This window comes from Dromiciops gliroides, chromosome 1, assembly GCF_019393635.1.
Source record: "Dromiciops gliroides isolate mDroGli1 chromosome 1, mDroGli1.pri, whole genome shotgun sequence".
In the NCBI taxonomy this organism is placed as follows: domain Eukaryota; kingdom Metazoa; phylum Chordata; class Mammalia; order Microbiotheria; family Microbiotheriidae; genus Dromiciops; species Dromiciops gliroides.
The window spans coordinates 736593682-736612925 of NC_057861.1; the positions used below are offsets into that span (position 1 = coordinate 736593682).

At 37.9% G+C, this 19244-nt stretch overlaps 1 pseudogene; it reads right to left on the reverse strand.

Annotated features, from left to right (window-relative positions):
* Positions 1-3029: 3029 nt before the first annotated feature.
* Positions 3030-4893, reverse strand: LOC122736009 (annotated as a pseudogene).
* Positions 4894-19244: the final 14351 nt, after the last annotated feature.

The following is a 19244-nucleotide window of genomic DNA, read 5'->3' on the forward strand; positions in this document are numbered from 1 at the left end:
AACACAGGTTCAGAGGTGGGATCTGAAGCTATGCCTTCCAGATTGAGGGTCATATGCTATATAATGTGTGGTGATACTTCTCTTAACTGAATTATTGAATTTCTACTTCACTTTGGTGCCATTTAAATCCTTATCTCTATCATCTGTAGTAAGAACATCTAGAAACAAATGGAAAAATACCTTTGTCTTGATAATTGAAAGAGACATGACTTGTCAAAAAATCGGGAAATTTTATATAAAAGTAAAATTTTATGGCCTTTCATGTATAATCTAAGACAAAGATTTAAGTGGCATTTGGAATTTCATTTAACTTTTTTTTAAATTGGCAATATAATAAACCACTCTCAAAGTAGGTCTAATCTACTGAACTCAGAAAATACTTCAAAGTTCATTAATATTGTTTCAGACAAATCTCTAGAATATGTTTCATCCAAGTGAAATAACATGTAATTCAAAAAATGAGATGTAATTAAAGACTGATAATAGTTCATTTGCTTACTTTGTCATTGGTTTTATTTTTGTTCTTTCTCAGCCTCCTAAATGGTTTCGAGGCACCTCCCGGTGAAGATTGAAGGGCAGTTAGTGGATCTAAGGGAGACAGCATGCCCAGGGAATAAGGGTCATGGCTAATGATCTATGTAACCACAATACTCGTTAGGGTCAAGCTGAAGAATTCCCATCTAAAAGAATTCTAAGCATTGACTCAGAACCATCGTGGAGCAATGGAAGTTATGCTGAATTTTAGAGTAAAGGAAATGGCTTCACTTCCCAGTCCTACCACTTACTATCTATGTAACTTTAGACAAATCAATTGTAATAATGCATTTATAACACTTTGCAAGCCTTAGAATTGTATAATATAACACTTATGATGATGATACCCAACTTTCTAAATTAATGGTGATGATGATAAAGAAAAAAGTTATACTTTTATTGATATAAGGAACTCCTAAATATGGAAAAACCCATTATCACCATACAGTTTTTTGCAACTTTTAGTCTTAGAGAGTTGCCTGGGGCACTGAGAAGTTAAGGGATTTGCCCAGGGTCAAACACTCAGTATGGGGATACTAAAATGATTTATCTATCAGATATGTTCCATTTGGAAATGAACTGGAACTTCGGTAGATGATTGAATTCAGAGGATGGTAAATGCTTTGTTTATTTATTGATTTTTTTGGTGAGGCTACTGGAGTTAATTGACTTGTCCAGGGTCACACAGCTAGTAAGTGTTAAGTGTCTGAGGTCGGATTTGAACTCAGGTCCTCCTGAATCCAGGGCTGGTGCTCCATCCATTGCACCATCTAGCTGCCCCGGTAAATGCTTTGTAACAATAATTTTGAAACCAATTTCCCCAGGGATGGAAGAGGTAGCAGGGAGACTATGTCAACCTGTTCAGTAGTGATAAACTTGTACATCTATTTTTTCCTATATCTTCTCAGTAATGATGCCTTTGTAAAAACCAATCAATGTTAACTGCTTATCAGTTGCTATAAAAGAGACATCATGCAGAAAAAAGATACTGGGGTGCCAGTCTTAGATACAGGAAAACTACTGTTATTGGTGATATTTGAGAGAATACACTGGGACAGAGTTTTGAGCTGATAGTATTAAAAATAGCCCATAGTAGATGTGGGAAAACTGGGACACTCACTCTTGGTAGAGTTGTGAATGCATCCAACCATTCTGGAGAGCAATTTGAAATTATGCCCAAAGGGCTAGAAAAGTGTGCATACAGTTTGATCGATCAATACTACTGCTAGGTTTATATCCCAAAGACATCCCCCAAAAAGAGAAAAAGACCTATGTGGCAAGGAAAACTATATGTGGATGCCTTATTTGTCCCAAGTTTAGGGGAAATTAGCTGGCGTTCCTAATATAGTTGTTGCTTATAAATTAGAAGTTTTAGCACCAGTTTGGGGCATTAAGAATTTATTTAGGGGACAGCTAGGTGGTACAGTGGATAAAGAACTGGCCTTGGATTCAGGAGGACCTGAGTTCAAATACAGCCTCAGACACTTGACACTAACTAGCTGTGTGACCCTGGGCAAGTCACTTAACCCTCACTGCCTCGGAAAAAACAAACAAACAAACAAAAAACAAAAAAAAGATACTAGTTATAGGGGCAGCTAGGTGGCACAGTGGATAGAGCACCAGCCTTGGAGTCAGGAGTACCTGAGTTCAAATCCGGCCTCAGACACTTAACACTTACTAGCTGTGTGACCCTGGGCAAGTCATTTAACCCCAATTGACTCACTAAAATTAAAAAAAAATAATTTATTTAAGTTTATTAGATATTAGGAAAGATAGAGCACATTGGTTCTTTTTTTTTCCCCAATGGAACATCCCCCTTTTAATGCAGTTTTATTGTACACCAAATAAAAGACAAAAAGAAATCTCTGCAGAGAAAGTGGTAAGAAGAGCCTGCGTGCTTTACACATCATTGTCCACGTAATCACTCCAAGAAGAAGGGAGGGGGAGGGAGGGAGCAGAGCGGGGACCCTCCCCCCACCACAAAACATTCAGACATTTGGGACTAAAATAAAATGAAGACATTCTGTGGGCAAGAGGAGCAAATGGGGTGGGGGTGGGGGTGCGGAAGCCTCACCACTGCCCTCATCAGGCGGTCTGTGAGGAGCTGAACACAACTTCTACAGGCGCTCTCTAAAACCCCCACAAGCCAAGCAGTGAGGAGCCTGGCTCTGGGTCCCTGATGCCCTTGCTACCCAGCCCACGATGGGGGGAAATCTCCATTTGCCCCCTCTGCTACAGAAAGCCAACAATCTAGGCCTGGGAAGAAGGAAAAGGGAGCTAATTGCAGCGGAAGACCGGGGGCAGCATCTCCTTGGGCGGAGTCTGAGGAAAGGACGAGAAAAGGAAATACAAAGAAAATAAAAACAAATTAATAATAAAAAAATTCATGATATGGAGCCTGCGTGTTCCGATTCAGTCCACAAAAATAAGTCAGGCTGCTTTGCCGAACCATCCCGTCCACCAGGGGCGCTGCTGAGGCTGTCTCCCTGGAAGGGTCACCAATGGGCACCGAAAGTCCTCAGTCGCATGGCCCGGGCCGCCGCCTCGGGGACGGATTCTGGCCTCCCCATCTGGGGAGGAGCAAAGGGAGTTGGATGAGGAGAGAGAAGGCAAAGAAGAGATTCGATGGTACGGGGCGCCAGGAGAGCCCAAGCTGGCGCCCCTACTAACGCCTGCCTGCTCTCAAGCGAATCCTTAGTCGCCCGGGACAGTTCCCCTGGCACAGCCCAGCCCTGTGAGTGCACACACACACAACATGCGTGCTTCCCAATGTCTGCTTCACATGGTGAGGTTCAGCGTGTGTTTTAACGAGATCATGGTGGGATGGACCCTGTGCCAGAGCTCGTGGTGGTAGTCGTAGTATTTTGCTGCCATGACAAGGGGGTACTGGAAGCCATACAGCTGCTGGGCGGCGGGGGAGGCTGCTGCTGCTGCTGCTGCTGCTGCTGCTGCTGCTGCTGCTGCTGCTGCTGCTGCCCTGGGGGAAGAGGGCCAGAGGGAGGGGATGGGGGCTGCCCACTGGGAGGCGGCGGTGGTGGCATTATGCCCATAGGCGGAGGCGCATCATACCTTTTCCTTGATGTAGGCGATAGACTCCAGAGCCCACAGGCATACTTCCCAGGTACTGATCCATTGGAGGAGGGCCGTGATGCCCAGGTGGGTGGATCCCCTGGTTCATCCGTGGTGGTGGTGGCGGCTGTATCCAAGGGTGTGGGGGAACATTAGGGTTGTGCTGCATAGGATGACCACCACGCCCACCGGTCAGGCTGGGCAGTGCATGGGGAAAGTTGTGAGGTCTACCTCCAGGGCCCCCGGGTCCTCCACCATGCATTCCATGGTATGGATGATTCTCGGAAGGTCCTGATCTCATGCACGGTGGGCGGTTTAGCGGAGCTGGTTTGTTGGCAGGGGCAGCAGGTCGAAGTGCACTGGCCAAGGGTGTGGTGGCAGGCCCAGAGGCAGAGCCAGCCCAAGCTGGGACAGGAGCTTCACCCAACTCCACCATGAGGGACAGGGATTCTTTATCCATGCTCGCCTTGTCCTTGGCTGACTGTGGGTCACCAGGCCTTTGGAATTTGCAATCTGAAGCAACGTGGCTGGCCCCTCCACATTTGGTGCAGACGGTGGTATTGGTGATGCTACGGATCTGGGAACTCTGCCATGGTCTTAAAATCCTGTTGTCATCCTCCTGGGAAGTGCCATTCAAGCAGGCTAACTCTCAAAGCTGTATCTTCCGTAAGTCATTCTGGTCCTCTGGGGTTTCAATGCCCTGCTTCAGAATGTTTCGGATCTGCTCTACTGCCTTTTTGACATTTTCCATGGTATTGGCAGTAACTAGGACATGGAGGGGTTCATCATCACCCGGCAGCATCTGGCCATCCTTGTGCCCAACCTTGCCTTCCTTCACGGACCCCTTGCCCCGATCATAATCTTGGCATTGCATTCCTTCTCAATATTTTTCAAGCTGTTGCCCCTGGGCCCAATGATAAGTCCCACAAAGTTGATTTCTGGATACTCATCTTGTGGTATCATTACTTTGTCGCTTACCCGGGTTGCTGGAGGTTTGTAATCTGCGGGTGGTTTGAAGTCAGGGTTGAGCGGCACCATTTCAATGATGAGGTTGTGTCTTTCTTCCTCCAGCTTCTTCCGGGTCCGAAATTCCCTCGTGTTGAGTCACTTCCCCTCGCTATTGTAAATGGGATCAGGAGAAGGGCACCTGTTCTCAGGGTTAGGGGGGATGCCCAGGTCTCCTGTGCGCAGTTTGCGAGTCACGTCTTCTATCTGCAGTTGCACTATGTAAGCTCTTTCTTGTTCCCTTGTAAATCTAGGAGGGATGACAGTTGGCATTCCCGGGATCATCGTCTTCTAGGGAAGAGAATAGAGCTCAGCCTGGCCTTCTATCCTAGAGGAAAAATAGAGCTCAGCCTGGTTTGCTTCTTCTGCCAAGTCCTCTGCCACCAAGATAGCTTCCAAGAGAGGCTGACTGAGACTAACTTCGTGTGTAAGCTTTTTCTGGGTTCAGGAGGAGAGACGAGACAGTCCTTACACACTGCTTCAAGCTAATTGGCTAGCATCATGCAAATCTATTGGTTTACTGGACTTGAGGGTGGTCCCGTGTTGAGGTCAGAGTTTACACCTTCTGAGAAGATACCCTCTTGAGGGCCAAACAGGTGTGGTTTTACTCGAATGAACTTTAAGTGAGTTAAACAGCAAAGTCATTCAATCTTAATCCAATCAGTCCCCTCAAGCTGGGGCCTTTGGGCATTCCCAAAACCCTATTCTTTCCTCACACTTATTTGTAAAAAAAAAAATACTTATAGCAGCTTTTTTTTTTTTGTGGTGGCTAAGAATTAGAAATCACAGAAATGCCCATCAATTGAGGAATGGCTAAATAAACTATGGTATATGATTATGATGGAATATAATTGTGCCATAATGTAACGATTGGAATGACGCCACCTGCTGGATACTTACTGTAGAAGAGTTCTGCCCATGAAGCGAAGGTCTTTGAGGGCAAGACCAGGAGTCTTTTCTTTGGTGGGGAGGAAGTGACGCAGACTAGTGGGAGGAGGAAGGAAGAGACTGGTGCTGACTCTGGGGCTCTTTCCTGGGGACGCTGGCGGAGAAGGGAGCTAGAAATGTGCTCTCCCTTTAATAGATAGGAATCTAGGCCTTTCTCTCTCTTTACCAAATTCTTATTCTCCTTAATAAATGCTTAAAAGTCTAACTCTTGCTAAAGCTTATAATTTATTGGCGACCACTCATTAGATATTTTAGACAGTTTAGCTAGAATTTTAGCCCTTAACAATAAGAAATGATAAATAGGATGATTTCAGAAAGTCTTGTAAAGAGTTATATGAACTGATGTGTAGTGAAGTGAACAGAACCAGGGGAACATTGTACACAGTGACAACAATATTGTTTGATGAAGAACTGTAAATGACTTAACTGTTCTCAGCAATACAATGATCTAAGACAATCCCAAAGGATGATACAGCATAATATCAACCTCCAAGGAAAGAACTGATGATTATTGAACATAGACTAAAGCATGCTATTTTTCAGTTTCTTTCATTTTTCTTCTTTTATTTGAATTTTCTTAAACAAAATGACTACTATGGTAATGTTTTACAAAATTGCATATGTATAACCCATATCTGATTGCTTGCTGCCTCAGGAAATGGGGAGGGGAGGAAAGGAAGGAGGGATAGAATTTGGAATTCAAAACTTTAAATTCAAAACTTTAAATGAAAATGTTTATTATTATTTTAAAAAATAAACAAGATATAGATCAGATTACAAAAATAGCCCATAGGGCAGCTAGGTGGCACAGTGGATAAAGCACCGGCCCTGGATTCAGGAGGACCTGAGTTCACATCCGGCCTCAGACACTTGATACTTACTAGCTGTGTGACCCTGGGCAAGTCACTTAACCCTCATTGCCTTGCAAAACAAAACAAAACAAAAAATAGCCCATAGCCCCTTAGGAGTATCCCTAGAATCTTTAGAAAAGATCTACTTAGCTTCCTCAATGGGAACCTGACTAGCTAATGGAAGTGGGAATTGGGATAGGACACCTACATGATAAAGGCTAAGTGTGGTAACTCATGTGTGCTAAATATTGCGTTCTTCATGAATACAGAGACTCATTGGAGAGATTCTCCATCATGACTTTCATTATTGGATTACTGATTTTGGGAGATCCACTACAGAAAATATTCATTTTTTTTCTCTCTGTTGTTTTGGACTGTAATTATAGAGCCTTTTTTCCCCCTTGGTGTATGTCCTTTCCCAGTTATGCCAGTTTCTTTTGAGAAAACATTTGCATAATTTAATGTTTAAGTACTCACTGATGCCTGCTGTCTTACTGGATCTTTGACAAGTATTGAAATTGAGGCTCATTTGAGAAGGGTGGATTTTGCATCTCCAAAATGCTTTTGCCTAGCAGATAAATCTTCATGTTTTTCTTCGTTTTTTATAAAATACCCAGACTTATTGTACTTGTTGCCTTCCCAATAGTTGTGGAAGGTGGTAGAGGAATCAGAGAATATGGAAATTAAAATAAGGATTTTTAAAAATAATACAAAGGGGGCAGGTAGTGGATAGAGCACCAGCCCTGGAGTCAGGAGTACCTCTTTCCTAAATAGGAGTACCTAAAAAAGGAAGTACCTAAAAAAAAATACAAAGACCCAGCCTACTTTTCTTCTAGTGAGATCCTAGGGATATCAGGTCCATAGGATAAAGATTGTTGGCTGACCTAGAAATCCATAGAAATTAACTTGGAAAGGTAAATGCTTTATAGCAACTGCTTTCACTTTGATCCCACTATCTGCAGGGGTCAATGTGATATAGGAGAGAATGTACTCCAATTCCAGGATGATGATTTGTACTTCTGCTTTTACTATACCTTCTCAATAAGGCACTTATTAGGTACTTTAGATCAAATCTAAGATGGGCTTTAAATCCAGATCTTCCTGATTCTATATCCAATGTCTATTATTCCCTGCTGCTTCTACATACTTTTAGCTGCTTTCATTTTAAAATCGTTAGTGTAGTTTTCTATATTCCACCCACCCCCACTATCCTCTGTCCCTATGTGAATATTTAAATGATGCAATATTTTTAAATTGACTTTGTTTAGAGATCTACATAGAGTTCTACAAAGAATTTAGCTAGTAGGTCTTCCTCTGAGATAGATGTTAGGCAAAAGTGGAGGCAGATACTGGGCACAGTGGTTAAAGAGCTGAACTTGGAGCCAATTAGCTTGTAAAGACTAATTGATATTAAATTGAGCATAGGGCACTAATCAGAGAATCAACCAATGATAAAGAGGAGATTACTGGTTGATTGATACTAAAGACACATTGGAATGTCAACTCAATCCAGTGGCATTAGAGAGACACCCTTAACCATCAGGCAAATTCCTAGAACGTCAAGGGGAGATGCAGTCAGCCTCATTCTAGAGATGCAACCTGCTAATATGAGTAGAAAATAGGATAGGAATCCTCACAGTTTTTACAGGCTATATAAGCAGCAATACCACTGTAAATATAAGAGATTGAGAACTGGAAAGACACATAAGGATATGACTGACACTTCATACCTGTGTAACTCTAAGCATTCATTTACTTAGCCTAACCTGGTCTCAGTTTCCTTTTCTGCAAATTGGAGGAGGGGGAGTGGACTGGATGATCTCTGAGATCCTTTCCCAATCTAAATCTATATTCTTGTGATCCTATGAGTGCTAAGTCTGACACTTTTGGTGGAGATGCAAAAACAAAGGCACAAAAAGACTTGCTGAGTAACAAAGCCACTATACCGTAGAGATGCTCGTTAAAAACAACAACAACAAAAAAAAAAAACTCTTAATAAGCTAATATTGATACAACACTTGAAAGTTTTCAAAATACTTCACACATACTTTCTTCTCAGGATCTGAAGTAGGTGTTATCATTATCCCAATTTTACAGATTAGGAGACTGAGACTGAGAGAGGTTAAGTGGTTCTTCCAGATTCCTGATAGTATCTGAGATACAATTTGAACTCAGATTTTTCTGACTCCAAGTTCAGCTCTCTAACCACTGGGCCCAGTAGCTGCCTCCACTTTTGCCTAACATCTATCTCAGAGGAAGAACTACTAGCTAAATTCTTTATAGAACTCTATGTAGATCTCTAAAGAAAGTCAACTTTTAAATATTGTATGATTTAAATATCCACATAGGGACAGAGGATAATGAGGGTGGGTGGAATATAGAAAACGACACTTAAGATTTTAAAATGAAAGCAGCTAAAAGTGTATAGGAGCAGCAGGGAATGATAGACATTGGATATAGAATCAGGAAGATATGGATTTAAAACCCATCTTAGATACGATCTGTATGACCTTAAAAAAGTTATTTAATAGGGCAGCTAGGTGGTGCAGTGGATAAAGCACCAGCCCTGGATTCAGGAGGACCTGAGTTCAAATCTGACCTCATACAGTTGACAATTACTAGTTGTTTGACCCTGGGCAAGTCACTTAACCTTCATTGCCCTGCAAAAAAAAAAAAAAAGTCATTTAACATTCTGTGCCTCAGTTTCCTCATACATAATTAAACTCAATTGGACTTAATGGCCTCCACTGTCCCTAGCTCTAAAATCTTTGCTCCTACTGAGAAACATCTCACTTATAGAATATGAAGAGTTTCTTTCTATCTATGTTGAGCCCTAAATAACTACAAAAAATGAAATGTATTGTTTTTGTACTATGCTTGTTATGAGAACCTACTTCTACCAATGCATATTGGTACCTTTATTGTAAGTTATATAGTTTCTAAGAATTGCCCATATCACTGAATGGTTAAGTGACTTGTCCAGGGTCACACAATGAAATATGCCACAATAAACACATATTAAGTGCCTACTGTATGCCCAGAACTGTGCTAAGTGCTGTGATACAAAAAGAGGAAAAAGGTTTAGCCCTCAAGGAGATCACAGTCTAGTGGGATAGATAATATACAAATTTATTCAAAGCATGCTCTATCTAGTATAAAAAGGAAATAATTAAAAGAGGGAAACACTGGATTTAAAGGAGGGAAAATTCCTTTTAAAGAGTTCAAGGATTCCTGCAGAAGACAGGGTTTTAGTTAGACCTTAAAGGAAACCCGAATGTGCCTGAGATATTATTTTAATTAGTCTCCCTGATGCCAATACAAGCTCACTGTATGATATTGCCTCTTAAAAAATACTCTCTAAACAGATAGGAAAGGACAAGTTTCTGACATAGGGTCATTTCTGATTCAGTTGTCTCTGTGCAATCAGGTCATCAATACCAAATTAAGAAGAAAGGATAAAAAGGAGATTTTCCATACAATTACACCAATTCCAAGTGGACTATTTATTATAATGCTGTTGACTCCTTCCAAAATGGAAAACGGATAAGCATACTTGATTTGCAACATATCTCATAAACATTCAACCCACACAAATCAGTCACCACAAGAAAGAGACCAAAGGAGCCCAGTATTTTCATTAGTCAACAATAGTTTATATCCTAACCAGTTGAAAAGACATGGCAGACAAAAGCAAAATTGGTTTAGAATACAATCACATGTGCAAAAAGCTACATAGAAGATGGAGGGGAGAGGAATTACAAGCACTGTTACCTTATGAAACAATGAAAAATCAGTGATGCAATTAACCTACAGAAAACTTGTCATAATATTCAAGTGATACCATCCCCAGAACATTTACAGGTGAAGCTCTTTAAGCATTTCTCTCACTATCCATTCAATTAATGAACCATCTTATTTGAATGCTAAGTCGTTGGTCTCTATTGTATAATAAAGCAAGAGGATGAATTGTGGAGAATAGGTTGACCTGTCCACTGGTATACTCAGGAAATGATCAAACTTGAAGTGAAAATTTGGGGCAGGGATTGATTTTCAAGACAAATCAAAGGGAGGACACCAAAATTATGTGTGTGTTTGTGGCTGGGGGAAGGGAGGACATGGATAGTATTATAAAAAGAAAACAGCTAAGGAAACATTAGGAGCAGCCAAGTTGTATATACTGTATGCACTTTTTCATCTATATAAATTATTTTAGAATAATACTATTGAGGTATCCTTTGTGAAAATTTGAGAAGGGAACTGGCAGGTTATAAAAGATTATCTGTACAGGTGCATATTAATATATTGTTCAATCATTTCAGTATTGTCTGGGGTTTTCTTAGCAGGGATACTGGAGTGGTTTGACATTTCCTTCTCCAGCTCACTTTATAGATGAGGAAACTGAGACAAACAAGGTTAAGTGACTCATCCAGGGTCACACAGCTAGTAAGTATCTGAGGCCAGATTTGAATTCACAACCTCCTAATGCCAGGCCTGATACTTTATACCTATACCTAGGGCACCTATGACCATAGGCCATATGACTGACACCTCTGTTCTACCGCATGCTGCAACTCTGCAGTTATGAAATTCACTGAAATGGACAGATAATACAAAATCCCCCTATTTTTATTGTTGGCTTTTTTTAAGACAAAAGCATTTGTCTCAGCAAAACAAAACCCAGATGTAAGGGTCTCTCTTCAATCAACTGTCTCTTAACCAAGTGTTTGCTGGGATCACACATGACTCCTTGATGGAAAGAAAAATGATGGTCTTTAGTAAGACTTGCTTTCCCCCAAATAAAATTGTTTAATTTGCATTTTGTGAAGCAACATATTCAAAATACACCCGTTTTTATACAAATATTGAAATGGAATATATTCTAGTGTCTAATCACTTGGCAACATGTTTTTGTTCCTATCCTAGTATAAATATAATTTAAAAGGGAGAATTGATATTGTTGTTCACCATACTGTCCTGCCTCTCATCGTTTCCAAAGCTGCCTTTCACTTTGTAAGAGAAATCATAGTACAGGAAGTAAAGAGTTTGTTCCAGAACCACAGAACCAACTTGGTTTCAAATCCCACTAATACAACTTGTATCACCTTTGGCAAGTTACCTAATCCCTTGGCTGTCAGGCTCAATGGTCTCTATGATGATTTCCAGCTCTTAGTGAAAGGATCCTACAATTCTGTAAAACAGCATAAGCAGATTCTCCATTGTAGTAAACATGCCTCACCTAGATCATTCTCCCTTCCAAATCGTGACTGGAAAGAAAAGAGATAGAGTATATTTTAATTGCATGTGCATACATTCTCATGTGTATAGGGGCGTGGTGTAGTAGTAGCAGTAGGTCACAAGATCCAGGGTCTTATTGCTGTGGGTTGCCATACCCAACTCTGATTTCTTCATGGAAAAACTGCCTGTTCATGTCTTTTGAACATTTATCAATTGGGGAATGATGCATATTCTTATAACTTTGATAAAGTTCTCTATATATTTGAGATGTGATACTTTTATCTTAGAAACTATATTTTCCTTAATGTTCTGCTCCGATCTTGGCTGCATTGGTTTTATTTGTACAAAAACCTTTTAATTTAATGTAATCAAAACTATCCATTTTGCATCTTGCAATGCTATCTCTTGTTTATTCATAAGTTCTCCTATCCACAAGTCTGATAGGTAATATGTTGCCTTTTTTTCTAATTTATTTATGCTATCTCCCTTTATATCTAAGTCATGTATCCATTGTGTTTCTCGTTATCATTTTTGCATCTCAGGGCATCACTGACCTTTCAAACTCTTACCTTTTGTCCAACCATCCTTCTTTCCAGATCACACATTTCCAGGATGATACCTTATAAACAGTTTGTCAGATCTAGGTTTAGCCAAAAAGGCTATGTTAATAGTGCCAGTCCAACTTATGGCAGTTATTGCTTCTTCTAAAGGAACAGGGAGTACCAATGGTAATGCCCAACCCAAAAATGTACCAGCACACTATGTACACGATTCTAGATAACTAATTTGACCAAGAGTGTAATAACATTATTCTAAGTTGTTAGAAATTAGAATTATATTTTACTCTGTCAGATGTATAAGTATGTCATATGTATTTTGACTGTGTTCCTTTGCAATTTGCAAAAGAAGCAGTTTTATTTGAGCAAAAAACAAGTCTTACTCAGCCTCAGTTATTTCTGAATATTTTTAGCAAATGTTTTTTTTTTTCTGAATTTTTCTGTGATGGGATTTCAAAATGAGAGAAGGTTTCTTTCTGGTGTCCTCAGCTCTCCACTTTTTTTGGTGATGTCATTCTTATGAGTTGGTATCTTATAGCTGTTTCAATGGTGACAACGGTGATAGAGGAACCATGATCTCTCCCATTTACCTCCCCAGATGATCACAGTTTCAGGGTGAGACATAACAGGGAGCTTTTGATTTGACACTATTGATTTGGAGGAGGAAGATGGATCTCTTTTCACTGAATAGGAGTCTGATTCCTTCCCATTGAATAGACAACCACTGGCCGAGTTTCTATTACAAACAGGTATTGCCTCATTCTCATAGGTTAGAGTAGAGAAATCACCTAAACTGGAAGCCTATGACCTAATAAAATGGGTTTTCCAGAGGTTTGCTCCTTTACATTGCTTTTTCCATCTCTCTTTAGCCTCTTAAATTGATTCTCAGGATCAAAGGATCTTAGATTTAAAGGTAAAAGGTTCCATAGAGCTAATTATTCAATATAAAGGTTTAGTTCTACAGATGGGGAAACTCGGGCCTTAGAGAGGTTACTTAACTTGCCCCCAAGGAGGCAAGTTAAGTAAGTCTGCTACTTACCTGTAGTAAGTAGCAGAGCTGGTATTGGAACCCACGTCATCTGATTCAATCTCTACAGCACAAATATGACTCTTTCCCTCACTCATTCTTTTCACCACTTCTTTAATCCTTCTCTCCCTTTCCTTCCTTCTTTCCATCTTTCTCTTCTTCCTCTCTCTCCCTCAATAACTTCTTTTAGATTCATTGAAAAATACCTCTTTCTGTAGAACAAAAGCACAATGATTTTTTGTGTTCAACTTTGATGGAATGCTAATACCAAAGTCCCCAGGAAGTCTTGGCACCTCCACAGATTTTAGTGAACAGAAAACTTTGTAACTGGAAGAAGCTGAAGAAAATTCCCTTCTGTTCATAGTCACTATATTAGGATAAGGAGTTTTTAAATACTTAAAAAGTAATACAGATAATAAGAAATAATAAGAAATAATCTATCTCTGGTATTTGGAAAGAAAAAATGGTATTTGACATCTGATAAATTGATAATTCAGATGTAATTAATAGGAGATTCTTAGGACATTTCAACTTTTCTAGTTTGAAAGATAGGGCCCATCACCAATCATCTTTTTTTGGGGGGGGTGTTAATGAGGGTTAAGTGACTTGCCCACGGTCACACAGCTAGTAAGTGCCAAGTGTCTGAGCCCAGATTTGAATTCAGGTCTTCCTGAATCCAGGGACAGTGCTCTATCCATGGTACCACCTAGCTTCCCCCCATCACCAATCATCTTAACTTATGTCTTGCTGCTGGACTCCAATGACTCTGGAGGAGAGAGTGAGGCTGATGAATTTGACATCACCATTATGATATCATTGGTCTTCTTCAAGAAATAAGAACAAACAACAGCAATTTAAGAGACAAAGAAGTGGTATATGAGGCACTAGTAAACCCTTGTTAATACTACCTTTGTTGGAAAAATACTCTTCCCACACATAGAGGAGGGAGAAAAGTAGAATTTAAACAACTAGAATGACTGAAGAATTCATTAATACATCACCAGACATCAAAAATGTTCTACCAACAACCTCTGTACTTATCTGTATCTGACCCATTTATGATTAATATATTCAAAGATTGCTGGATTAGTAAAACCGTGCAAGATTGGTACCTTGGTACATTTCATTGTCTAGATTAGTATATAAATTGCCACAGACCCCCAACCTACTAAATTATAAGTAGGCTATGCCTTATTTGACTACATAATGGATAAAATTGATTGTTGCGTCACTTAATTTCTGTTAGCATGTAGCCTCCTTGAGAGTAGTAATTCTTTGCTTAGTATATAGTAGGTCCTGATAGACCTCTAAGAACCCAACAAGCTTGGTGATGATGAAACTTATCTTTGCTTGTAGGCTCTCATTGGGTGTGAGCATTCTACCAATGATCTGGGTGTCAGTGATAAACTGGGCAATTTGCTCAGAAGTGGGTGTGGCTGTGTCTTTGCTATTTAAAATGCAGAATCAATTAACTCACATACAGAGCATATATTATAATTATTTACTATTTCAAGGGTCTATAATTACACAGTATTTATGCTGTTTCCAGCAATAAGGATGACAACCCTACTGTCCCTTAATAGACTGTCTTTCTGAGCTGTATTGACAAAAACAAACATTTATATTTAATAAATCATATTATTCTCCCAGCCATAGTTAAGTCATGGCTGAGCAACTTGATTGAAAAACTGAAAAACAACCACATCCCTATGGGACCCATTAAGCTTTCAGGTACTTTTTTCTATGCTCCCCTAATTTACTTATGATATAACCATTTATGTCCAAATCATGTACCCATTTTGACCTTATCTTGTTATACAGTGTGAAATATTGTTCTATGGCTATTTTCTCCCAAACTGCTTTATAATTTTCCCAGGAATTTTTGTCAAATTGGGTGTTCTTAACCCTAAAGCTTGGATCTTTGGGTTAAGAAATACCAAATTATAATGGTCATTTACTACTCTGCATTGGGTATCTAATCTACTCCATTTATCCACCACTCTATTTCATAGCCAATACCAAATTATTTTGATAGTATTTGATGCTTTGTAATATATTATGAAATCTCATACTGCTAGGCTTCCTTCCTTCACATTTGATTCTCTAGGTAATCTTTTCCAGCTCTATAAATAGTTTGATTGATGGGTCACTGTAAAAGTAAATTAACTTTGGTAGAATTGTCATTTTTATTATGTTGGCTCAGCCTACTCATGAGCAATGAAATATTTCTCTAATTGTTTATAACTATATTTATGTGAGTGAAAATTTTTTTCATAATTGTATTAATATAGTTCCTGGGTTTGTCTTGGCAGGTAGAGCCCCAAATATTTTATATTGTCTACAGTTATTTTAAATGGAATGTCTCTTTCTATTTCTTCCTGATGGATTTCATTTTTAGTATATGAAAATGCTTATGATTTATGTAGGTTCATTTCATAACCTGCAACTTTGCATTTTGTTGTTGTTTCAACTAGTTTGTTGTCATTGTTCTTATTGATACTCTAAGCTTTTCTAAATATACAATCATATTATCTGGAAAGAGTGATTGTTTTCTTTCCACATTGCCTTTTTATTTCTTCAATTTCTTTTTCTTGTCTTATTATTATAGCTACTATTTCTAGTACAATATCAAATAAAACTGATGATAATAAACATCCTTACTTCATCCCTACTCTTATTGGGAAGGGTTCAAATTCATTCCCATTATAGATACTACTTCCTCTTGGTTTTAGATAAAGATAACTTAATATTTTAAGAAAGGCCCCATTTATTACTATACTCCTAGTGTTTGTTTTTTTTCAATAGGAACAAGAATTGTATTTTGTCAAAAGCTTTTTTTGCATCTATTGATAAAATCAGATTGTTTTTGTTGTTTTCATAATTGATATGATAATTTTCCTAGTATACAACAAGCCCTCTATTCCTGGTATAAATCCCCACATGGTCACAGTTTATGATCTTTGTGATATATTGCTATAACCTCCTTGCTAGTATTTTATTTATTTTTTTGGATTAATATTCATTAAGGAAATTAGTCTTTTTCTTTCTCTGTTTTTATTCTCCCTGGTTTAGTAATCAAAATCATATTTGTATCCTAGACAAAATTTGATAGGACTCCTTCTTTTGCTATTTTTGTCAAACTTTATATAGTATTGTGATTGCTTGTTCCTTTAATGTTTGGTATAATTCACTTGTAAATCCATATGGTCCTGGGAGTTTTTGCTTAAGTAGCTCATTTTTGGCTTTTTCTAAGATAGGATTATATAAGAATTGTATTTCCTCTTATGTTTACTTAGTTTATATTTTTGTAAATAGTCATCCATTTTATTTGAATGGTCAGTTTTACTGGCATATGAGTGGGGAAAAAATAACTACTAATAAAAATTATTTTCCTCTTTATTCGTAATGAATTCATCCTTTTCATTTTTTATACTGGCAATTTGGTTTTCTTTTTTCTAAATCACATTAAATAATGCTTTATCTATTTTATTAACCTTTTCATACAACTAGGTCCAAGTTTTACTTCTTGATGCAATAGTTTTCTTTCCTTCAGGCTTTTAAATATCTCCTTTGATTTTCAGGATTTCCATCTAGGAATTTAATTGGGGATTTTTAAGTTGTTCTTTTTCCAGATTTTTAAAAAATTGCATGCCAAATCATTGATCTGCTCTCTCTTTTACTGATATACATGTTTAAAGATATACACTTTCTCCTAAGTACTTCTTTGACTACATCCCATAAAGTTTGGTATGTTGTCCCATTATTGTCATTCTCTTTCATTAAATTATTGTTTCTATGATTTGTTATTTGACCTACTCATTCTTTAAGATTAGAATATTTACTTTTCAATTAATTTTCAAAGTTTCCCTGGCCTTTTAATGAATGTAATTTTTATTGTATTCTGATCTTAAAATGATACATTTAATATTTCTGATTTTCTGTATTTGGTTGTGAAATTTCTATGCCCTAATACATGGCAAATTTTTGTGAAGATGCCATATTCATCCAAGAAAAAGGTATACTCCTTTCTATCCTCATTCAGTTTTCTTCAGTGTTCTATCATATCTAATGTTTCTAAGATCCTATTACCTCCTTAACTTCTTTCTTATTTATTTTATGGTTAGAAAGTTGAGGTCCCCAACTAGTATGGCTTTACTTTTATTTCCCCCTATAATTCACTTAACATTTCCTTTAAGAATTATGATGTTATGCCATTTGGTGCATATATATTTAGTATTGATATTGCTTCATTGTCTATGGTGCCTTTTAGCAAGGCATAATTATCCTGCTTGCCCCTTTGATTAAACTAGTGTTGATTTTTCTTTGGATGAGATCATGATTGTTACCCCTTCCTTTTTTTTTTACATAAGCTGAAATATAATAGACTCAACTCCAGCTCTTTATTTTAACTCTGTTAATGTATGCTTCAAGTGTGTTTCTTGTAAACCACATATTGTTGGATTCTGGTTGCTATACCATTCTGATATTCACTTCCATTTCATGGGTAAATTCATCCCATTCACATTCATAGTTGTGATTGCTAAGTGTGCATTCCCCTCCATCATATTTTCTTATGTTTATACTTCTCTCTTTTTATCCCGTGTCCCTCCAAAGTTGGTTTTGCTTCTGACAACTAACTTCTTTTATCCAAACTTTTTATCACCCCCTTTCTCTTAACCCTTTCTTCTTATGCTTCCCCGTTGAATAAGATAGGTTTCTATTACCCATTGTGTATGTGTAATTTCTCTTTTTGAAACAATTTATGTGTGAATGAGATTCAAGCATTGCCCTCCTCCCACCATTTTCTCCTCCACTATAAAACTTTTTCTTGTGTACCTCTTTTATGTAAGATAATTTTCTCTATTCTTCCCCTCCCTTTCCCCTTCTTCCAGGACATCCCTCTTTATCCATTTTTTTATATCATGTTAATATAATCAACTCATTCCCATATGCTCTTTCTATGCAGAATCCTTTTAACTGCCCTAATAATGATAACATTTATAAGTTGTATGTATCATCTTCTCATATAGAAAATTAAAGTTTAACCTTATTGAGTCTCTTATATCTCTTTGACATTTCCCTCTTTATGCTTCTCTTGAGTATTATATTTGAGAGTCAAATTTTCTATTCAGCTCTTGTCTTTTCATCAGGAATACTTGAAAGTCCTCAACTCATTAAATATTCATGTTTTCCCTGAGAGGATTATGCTCAATCTTGCGGGGTAAATTACTCTTGGTTGTAATCCCAGTTTTGGGGGGGTTTTTTGTCTTCTGGAATATCATACTACAAGTCCTCTGTTTCTTTAACTTAGTAGCTGCTAAAACTTTTGTGATCTTGACTGTGACTCCCCAGTATTTGGGGGGGGGAGTAAAAAATGGAATTTGCATGATAATTTTGTTGTATACTTGAAGGGAATAGCAAGCTGTGCATAGTAGGTTTGTAGTTTCAGGTGCAAGAAATCTTTCTTTATTGTACCATGTTATGGAAATGCTTGTTTGTTTTATTCCATAAATTAAAAAATAAAATTTAAAAATGGATTCTTTCTGGCTACTTGAAATATTTTCTCTTTGACCTAGGAGATCTGGAATTTGACTATAATAATCCTGGGAGTTTTCATTTTGGAATTTCTTTCAGGTGGTTACTGTTGGTTTCTTTCAATGTCTATTTAACCCTTTGATTCTAGGTCACTGAGGCAGTTTTCCTTGATAATTTATTGAAATATCACGTCTTAGCTCTTTCTTTGATCATGATTTTCAGGGAGCCCAATAATTCTTAAATTATCTCTCTTTAATCTATTTCCCAGGTCATTTGTTTGTCCAATAAGATAGATCAAATTTTATTCTTTTTTTTTTCATTCTTTTGACTTTGTTTTATGATTTCTTAATGACTTTGAGTCATTAGCTTCCATTTGTCCAATTCTAATTTTTAAGGAATTAATTTCTTCAGTAAGCTTTTGTATCTCTTTTTCTTTTTTGGCCAATCCTGCCTTTTAAGGAGGTATTTTCATTAGTGAAGTTT